Below are 9,491 nucleotides of genomic sequence, written 5' to 3' on the forward strand. Positions count from 1 at the left end.
GAGTGAGTTTCTGGTAAGTCACTCATGATTTCATATTTATTGAGTAGTGAGGAGGAAAGGCAAACCAAACGATCTCAGTCCACTCTCTGCAGCCTGAACCATAAGGCAACAACATTTTTTTTCCACAGATCTCAGGTCAGAAGGTTGGAAAAATTGTGAATAAAACTGGAGTATTGGACAACTGGAGTAAAATAGGAACTAAAAAGGCAGGATTACATAATTTTGTCTAAATTTTTATATATAGCTGGTTCCTATGTGATTATCAGGTTGTAGTTATTAACACATTATGCCACATTTAGTATTCAAATTCTATTTTATTTTTGATAACAAATATATAGCCTATTTAATAGCTTAATAAGTGTGACTTCAACAAACATTCACTTCAGAATCTTCTTTTTGAACTTAAGAAAAAAGATCTACCTATGTTTACACATGTAAATAGAACCCTATTAAGTCTAAATAATGATCATGGATAATATTTACTCCTTTAAAGACTTTTGTTCCAACCTTCTGATATTGAGCAGAGGTGAACAGACGAGCAAAGGTACAAATAATCTTCAGACATCACTTTCTTCCTATACAAATATAAATATATGTATGATTATTGTAAAAAGCAAAACTAAACACTATCTGAAGTAGTTTTCTATTTAATAAAGCATTTGTACTCCATTCCATTTGGACTTAATGGAATTTAATATGACTTTCAGAAATCTTAAATTTCCTTGCTTTTCAAATGTTTTAATATGACTTTTTGGATACTTTAACTTACGTTGTTTTTTAACTTTAGGTTGTTGAGAACTTTGTATAGCCAAAGTTCTCAGAGATGCACCCTATTCTTCAATGTTTGAATTCGCAATATCCATATAATTTCAATGTTTTTAAAAGTCAGATAGCTGTATCATTTCAAATATTTTGGGATTAGCCTTTCACTATTTATGACCTCTTCAACTTATTGTTTAGCACTACAAAGAACCACATGATTGTTATATTCTCCATTTGCAAATAACTCATATAAATATGTGAGTAGTTGTAAATAAAAGAAATGTTTGAGCGAATTATAGGTCTTCAGAGATAAAGCCAAACTAATTACAATGTGAATACAGTCTTAAAATATGGTTACTGATAGTCAACATTAATGTATTTTAATCTCAGAGTAATCACACCACTTCTATAAAAATTATAAAGTATAGTAAGGGCTGACAAATTGCATTGTTATGTAAAATTTAGAAGGAAAAATTTCCTCACTTTTTATACTTATCTTAAAAATCCAATCTGAATATGGTATTTCCTTTCAAAAACAGAAAGAAAAAAGCTTCCAAGGTAGAAATAATGGATAGAGGCTTAAATACAAAACAAAACAAAAACAAAAATTTAATAAGTAAAATAATTTGATCAGTTAAGATATTTTCTGTTGCAAGGGATAGAATATCTGATTCAAATGGTCTTAAGGAAAACAAGAATTATATTGATTTAAGTGAGAAGGAAAATCTAATGTTAGGGATATTTAGATTCAGGATTCAAATATTTTATCAATATATTATTACTTTTCCTCTCATTCTTGTCATGTTGCTGATTTAAATTCACTTCTAGCTTCATACAGTAACAAGATGAGTTTGTTGCTTCAGGAATCTTATCCATTCAAACTTTTGTTCAGCAGTTAATAGTTTGCATCTGTTTTTAAAACTCCATTAATTTGCATGTTCATAGTCACTGTTTAGGTCTAACTCATATGTTCTTTTCCCAGAGTGAAAACAAATGGTTGGATTAGATTTTACTGAACTCCTTTGGACATGGTTGTTTCCTCAAAAGAAATTGTCATAAAGAGTAACATAAAAAAGGTAAATAGAAGATGGATTTTATATACAAGAGAAAATTATTTTTCTAGTTTGACTTCATTGGCAAACACCACGCATACGCACAAACACACACACACACACAAACACACACATTCCCCCATATAAATTCATATAAACCCTGCTTCTTAAATAAAATATGTCAGTTTCCAACATGCCATGATGGGTGTTCCATGAAAAAAATTAGATAGCTATACAAATTACAGAATTCCTATTTTAAAAGTGTCAGAGAGCTGGAGAATCAGTAAACACTAGACAATTTAGAAACTTGAGAAGAAAATATTGGTAAATTATTCAGAAGTGAAATGAAGATTTGCTGCTGCATTTTCCCAGTGAAGCATTTAACAATTGTAGCCTTGGCTAAGAGACCAAGAAACAGGCCTTGGTCTAGTAAAGCCTGGAATGAGATAAACCACAGAGGTTTTGATTGATGATATAGGATGTCAATAGTCAAGGCAAAAAAGGCCTGTCCAATATCCTTCCTCAATTTTGAAGATATTCATGGCTGAAGGCTAAGGAGTTTAGCAGGTTACATATGAAAAGAAAGCTGAACCTTCCTGCAGTATTAAAATTGTTATAGTAAAGAAGATGCTAAAGAGAGCCACATGGAATACTACAGGTGAGCTCTGGATCCTTAGAAGGAGCAATGAACTGATGCACATATTCTCCAATTGTCTGTACCTCTGGGTACAGCTAAATGCTGAGAATAAAGGTTTAGAAGAGGGTTCATTCTAGGTGTAACAGAAAAATTAACAAATTTTTTTAAAAAACTAATTATTCATGGAGAACTGGAGTGAAAAATGAAGAGATGAGGTTTTTATAATGCAAAGTCAGTCTCCCTTTCCAGATATTTGCCAAAATTCTGAGGCTTCATGTGTGGCAAGATAAAGAGCTAATAAAATTTCTGAAAAGCAGAATGCAAACTCCCCGCTTATATTGGTGCTGTGAGGGAAAAAAAAATACTTTTCATACTGTCAGTTGAAATTTCTTGATGAGCGCTACTTAGGAATAGGGGTAAACCAGAGGTGGACTGACAATTAACAAAATTGTGACACAGTCTTGAACAAACACATCACCTAATTGGGTTAGGTTAACAATACCCCAATTTCACTACCTGGCAAAAATTATTTTTGGAAAATAACATCATCAGAAAAATCTAAATTTATTTTATTTGCATGATCATATATTCAGTAAAATAAAAGTGAAGTTAATAGCAGACATATGAAGATATAAGACAGTATAACTACTGTTTAACCAGACTCACAGTTACTATTGATATAGAACTTAAAAGTCAATAACTTTGAAAAAACTTTGATAAATATGTTGAAGAAACAAGAAATAAAAGTACAAGCATAGATGAAATGGAATAATAATGTCCACAAATATTATAATTTATAAGTGCATTTAAAAAATTCTACAGCTGAATATTATACTATTTGAAGCGCAAAATGTATAGATGTATGCAGCTATAGATTGCACACAGCATAAAATTATATTAGAAGGATAGAAGTTATATGTATTGAGACTATCTAAACTGATGTACAGAAGAGAGGGTATGAAAAGGAACAATCACCAAGGAGTTAAAAGACACATATAAGACACAATGACACATTATAAAATTGATGAAATTGGAGTCACAGAATATTATATTAAAGTAAGTTAGAAGCCCTATGTAAAGAGATAATAGAAGGTGTGTCAGAGTAGTGAGCTCTGAGTCAGCTTGTCCAACATGCAATTAGTTATGATCCAGAGCTATCTAATTACCTGCTTAAGGTGTCCAGGAGACCAGGTGCATCCTGCACCATCCTTGGAGGAATGAAAGACTGCTCATCTGCAGTGAATATTCATTCATGAATAGAGTACAACACACTGTGGAGACCAGTGCCCATTCCACCACTTGAGCTCCAATCCCAGGGGCCTGAGGAGCTATTTCTGGCTGGAGTTGGAAGCTCCATTTTCTAAAAACGGGGGAGAAAGAGATGGTCAGGAACTGACTTCAGCTACTGATTAGTAAATTCAGCTGACTAAAATCCAATCCTAAGAAGAGTGAAAGTTTGAACCTATCCAAGTCAGATGGAGGCTGATAGGCTCCATTTTTTTAAAGGAAAAAATACATATATATATATTTTATATTATATGTGTATTTTATCACATACTCAGTAAGGAATGATAAGATACTTAATCCATTCAATAAATTGTAAACAAAAAATTCACATTTCTCTATTGGTCAGTGTAAGAGTGGATCCTGAACTGTGAATGACAAATCAGTTTTCAAGGAAAGTCACATAATCAGTCAATCTGGCTAAATATTGTTCATTGGGGATTGTGGGATTGGGTCAGGCTCTAATAAGGAAATAAACCTGTTAAAGGAAACATCCAGGGCTCCTGCAACCAGCTTTGTGGGCATAACCATTCTCATGGTGGAGTCAGCTTGCCATCCTTGTTCTAAAATATCTTTCACAACCTCTTCTACAAGACTGCAAAGTCATCATTGATTATGGAGACAAATGACTGAGATACCAAAGTGTAGGCTTGTCTCTTTGCTGCATCTCTTAGTGCTTCCATGATTGGTTGGACAATCTCAACCCATATGTGGGCATTGGTGATCATGTAGATCCCAGGGAAGTCTTTCTGCCAGAATTCTCTGTCTTACTGACCAAATTCCCCCAAGTTCAGAATTGGCAGATTTTATAGCAGGGGTATTCTTTTCCAAAGATATCCTACATTATTCATGTCATTATGAAACATATAGAGTTAGAAACTGACCGTACATTGGAGGTGTGCAATTCCTCCAAGATTCTTGAGCTCCTGATTCTGTCATCGATCTGGCAACTGAAACTGAGGACACTTTCTGCCATGACCACCATTGGCATCTCCCCCACTGGTCGCACTACTTTACTTTCCCAAAAGTCCAGGTAACATCCATTTTAATTCTGCTCCTGGCATGAGGGGAAGCAGGTCACATCGAAAATCACAGTAATAGTAAGGAATGGATTTTTTCCATCCAGGTCAGATTGCTGCCCTAGCCTGGGCTCCAAACCCACTTTCAGCATGAAGAAAGCTGGGGGGGGGGGGAGGTGGGGGACCTGCACCAGCTTCTTCTGGGAACTGTGGTCACTTTGACCCACATAGACTAATTTGATTGGCACCCATTTGACTACATCCTCACTCCAATAGGACAGGAGGGGGTTGGTGTTTCTTCAGCTTCTCTGGCAACTGCAAATGCTTTTGGCCTACATAGACTAGACTGCTGGACACATATAGCTCTTTCCCCACACCTGATATATCAGAAGGGGAGACAGTGTTTCCTCAGCCTCTCCCAGTAATTGTAGGTGAGTTTAACCTGCACAAACTAGATTTTTGGGCAAACTTGTGTCTACATTCACACCCCTGACAGTTCAGTAGGAGAATGATGCCACTTCAACCTCTCTGGACACCTACACTTACTTCAGCCTACATGGTTTAGGCTGCTGGACACATCTGTGGCTCAACCTTGCCTCTGATAGGGCGGTAGGGGCACAGTTTTCCTCAGGTTCTCCAGGCAATTGCAGTCACTTTCTGTATGAGCAGACAAAACTGCTGTGCATTCCTATGGCTCCATTGCCACACCTGACAGGAGAGGAGGGGTCTGGTGCATCAGCAATCTATCTGCACAACTGCAGTCAATTTGCTTTGCACAACTTAATTTACTGCCCACACCTGTGGCTCCATCCATTTTCCAGGCAGAGGAGGAAGGACAAGGAGATTTACCAGTTTCTCCTGGCAACTACAGACAGCCTTGGCTTGCACAGCTTGGATTACTGCACATGGTTGCAGTTCCATCCCTATCCATGGTAGGGGACAAAGGTGGGAGAAGCTTCATCAGTTCCTGGGGTAAAGTAGGCAGCTTCAGTCTACTTGGCTTACAGCACCAACCATAGTCATGGCTGCTTTTCCACAACCATCAAGGGGAAAAGGACTGGGAAGCATATGTGGCTCAAGTGATTAGGTTTCTCTGGGGCTTCCTGGTATAAAGCATGTCCATGCAGTGAGCCAGTGCCCTCATGGCAAGCTGAGTGCCCATGTGGTAAGTTGAGGGCCTGAACAAGTGCCCATGCAGTGAGCTGAGAGCTCATGTGGCAAACTGAGTGCCTGCAGAGTGAGCCAGTGCCTATGCAAGTGAGTCATGCAGCAAGATGATGATGAAACCAAAGGGAGATGAAGGGGAGCGTCAAGGTGAGGTGTAAGAGACAGGAACAGAGATGGCACAAGTGACAGGGAACCTCTCTCCACATCAGAGGTTCTGAGGATTGAATCTTGGTTAATCTTAGAGAAGAAAAATGAGAAAAGACAAACTGAGAAATAGATACAGAAGAACACACAGTGAATAGACACAGACAGCAAAAATCAGCAGGAGGGGGAGGGGAAAAAGGGAGAAATGACAAGGAACAGATAAAAAAAGAGCTGAAAAAATTCATATTGGCTAAACACAAGCCAATATAAAGTTCCAAATTAAGTTAAACTAAGTATCAAAGAGGGATTGTAGCACAAAGCCAATCAAATAGAAAGCCCTAGACTAAAGAAAGAAACTGAGTCCAGAATAAACATAGCAAGGAAATCAGATGCTTAGACACCAACAAAAAATTACTAAGCATCAAGATGACACAAAGTAGTTGAGACAACTAATCATAGATGTTCAAACAAAACTCCTTAATAAATTCAATGAAGTGGCTAAAGAGATTAAGGATAGTAAGAGGAAAGTGGACTTGGCCCAATGGATAGGGCATCCATCTACCACATGGAAGGTCTGCGGTTCAAATCCTGGGCCTCCTTGACCTGTGTGGAGCTAGCCCAGGTGCAGTGCTGATGTGCACAAGGAGTGCCGTGCCACACAGGCGTGACCCCTACAGAGGGAAGCCCCACGTGCAAGGACTGTACCCCATAAGGAGAGCCACCCAGCATAAAAGAAAGTGCAGCCTGCCCAGGAATGGGGCCGCACACACAGAGAACTGATGCAGCAAGACAATGCAAAAAAAAGAGACCAAATTCCCATGCCACTGACAACAACAGAAGTGGACAAAGAAGAATATGCAGCAAGTGGACACAGAGAACAGACAACTTGGGGGGAAGGGGGGAAGGGGAGATAAATAAAATAAATCTTTAAAAAAAGGATAATAAGAAGTCACTGGGTGAGCACAAAGAAGAATTTGAAATAATACACAGAAAAATAGAAGATTTTATGGGAATCAAAGACATAATCAATTAAATTAAAAATAGATGAGGCATACAACAGCAGATTTGAGAGGCAGAATATAAGGTCAGTGGACTTGAAGACAGGGTACAAAAGACCAGATATAGAAAAGAATGGAAAAAATTGAACTGGATCTCATGGAACTAAATGATGGCAAGAGACACGAAAGAATGTTTCATGGGTGTCCCAGAAGAAGAGAATGGAAAAGGTACAGAAGAATTATTTGAAGAAATAATGGTAGGAAATTATTTCTCAACCTTATTGAAGGACATAGATATTTGTGTCCAAGAAGCACAATGTAATCCCATCCTAATAAATCTGAATTGACCTATTCTGAGACACATAGTAATCAGAATGTCAAATACCAAAGATAGAAAGAATCTGAGAGTACCAAGAGAAAATCAATTCATCACATACAAGGGATTCCCAGTAAGATTAAGTGCTGATTTCTCATCAGAAAACATGGAAGCAAGAAGGCAGTGGTATGATAAATTTAAGGTACTGAAAGAGAAAAACTGCCAACCAGGAATCTTATGTCCAGCAAGCTTGTCTTTCAAAAATGAGGGAGAGTTTAGAGTATTCACAGATAAACAGAAAAGGAGAGAGTTCATAACCAAGAGACTAGCTTTGTTGGAAATACTAAATGGAGTGCTTCAGCCTGAAATGAAAAGACAGGAGAGAGAAGCTTGGAAGAGAGTATGGAAAGTAAATAGAACTGTAAAAACAGTAGTGAAAATAAGATATGATAGCTAAAATTCAGGGTCAAAATTGGGTGAATTAAGAATAGTCCTTAGAGTTATAACATTGAATGTTAGTGAATTATAAAACTCTACAATCAAAAAACACATAGTGGCCAAATGGATAAGAAAATAGGAGCCATCTCTATGCTGTCTACAAAAGATTCATTTTAGACCCAAGCATACAAACAAACTGAAAGTGAAAGGCTGGAAAAATATTCCACCCATTCAGTAACCAAGCTGGAGTAGCTGTACTTTTATCAGATGAAATAAACTTTAAGAGTAAAGCTGTGGGAAGCAGATTTGGCCCAGTGGATAGGGCATCCATCTACCACATGGGAGGGCCACAGTTCAAACCCTGGGCCTTCTTGACCCATATGGAGCTGGCCCATGCACAGTGTTGATGCGTGCAAAGAGGGCCATGCCACCCCAGGGTGTCCCCTATGTAGGGGAGCCCTATGCACAAGGAGTGAGCCCTATAAGGAGAGCTGTCCAGTGCGAAAGAAAGTTTAGCCTGCCCAGGAATGGCACCGCACACATGGAGAGCTGACACACAAGATGACACAACAAAAAGAAACACACATTCCCATGCCGCTGACAACGACAGAAGCGGACAAGGAAGAACTCACAGCAAATGGACACAGAGAGCAGACAATTGGGGGGGGGCTGGGGGGGAAGGGAAGAGAAATAAATTTTTTAAAATCTTTAAAAAAAGAGTAAAGATGTTATTACAGACAAGGAATGATATTATATATTAATAAAAGGGGCAATTCACCAGGAAGAAATAACAATCATAAACATACATGCATCTAACCAGGAGGCCCCAAATTACATGAGGTTAGCACTGACAAAAGTGAAGGAAGAAATAAATGTCTCTACAATAATAGTTGGAAGCTTTAATACATCACTCTTATCAATTAATAAAACATCTAGGCAGAGGATCAATAAAGAAGGAGAAAGTGTGAATAATTTGATAAATGAGCATATAAAGAACATTGCACCCCAAAGCAGCAGGCTATACATCCTTTTCAAGTTCTCATGGATCTTTCTCCTGTAAGGAACATATATTGGGTCACAAAAAAAATCCCAGTAAATTTAAAATTTCAAAATCATATGAGCACTTTCTCTGATCATAAGGTAATAAAGTTGGAAATCAACAAAAGCAGAAAAAGGGAAAACTTACTAATATATTGATACTAAATAAGCAACTCTTGAATAACCAATGGGTCAAAGAGGAACATGCAAGAGATATCAGTAGATATCTCAAGACAAATGAAAATAAGAATTCCAAATATTAGAACTTATGATAGGATGCCATGAAGACAGTGTCAAGAGGGATATTTATACCCCTAAATGCTTACATTAGAAAAAAGAAGAAAGAGCCTGACTACAGTGTTGGAAGAACTAGAAGAAGAATAGCAAACTGTTTCCAAAGCAAGCAGAACAAGTGAAATAACAAAGATCAGAGCAGAAATAAATGAACTGAGACCCACAACAGAAATCAATAGAATTAGAAAATGCAAAAGTTGGTTCTTGAGAAGATCAACAAAATTGACAAATGCTTGGTTAGACTGACAAAAAAAAAAGGAAGATGCAAATAAATAAAATTAGAAATGAAAATGGGGACTTTATTACTGACCCAGCAGAAATAAGATATCATAAGGGGATACT

The 9,491-nt window shown here is 37.4% G+C and overlaps 1 pseudogene; it reads right to left on the reverse strand.

The window, feature by feature from the left end:
* Nucleotides 1-4,117: 4,117 nt before the first annotated feature.
* LOC101433189 (COP9 signalosome complex subunit 8 pseudogene) lies at nucleotides 4,118-4,726 on the reverse strand (annotated as a pseudogene).
* Between the last annotated feature and the right edge of the window lie 4,765 nt (nucleotides 4,727-9,491).

The sequence above is a fragment of the Dasypus novemcinctus genome, chromosome 13 (genome assembly GCF_030445035.2).
Source record: "Dasypus novemcinctus isolate mDasNov1 chromosome 13, mDasNov1.1.hap2, whole genome shotgun sequence".
NCBI lineage: Eukaryota > Metazoa > Chordata > Mammalia > Cingulata > Dasypodidae > Dasypus > Dasypus novemcinctus.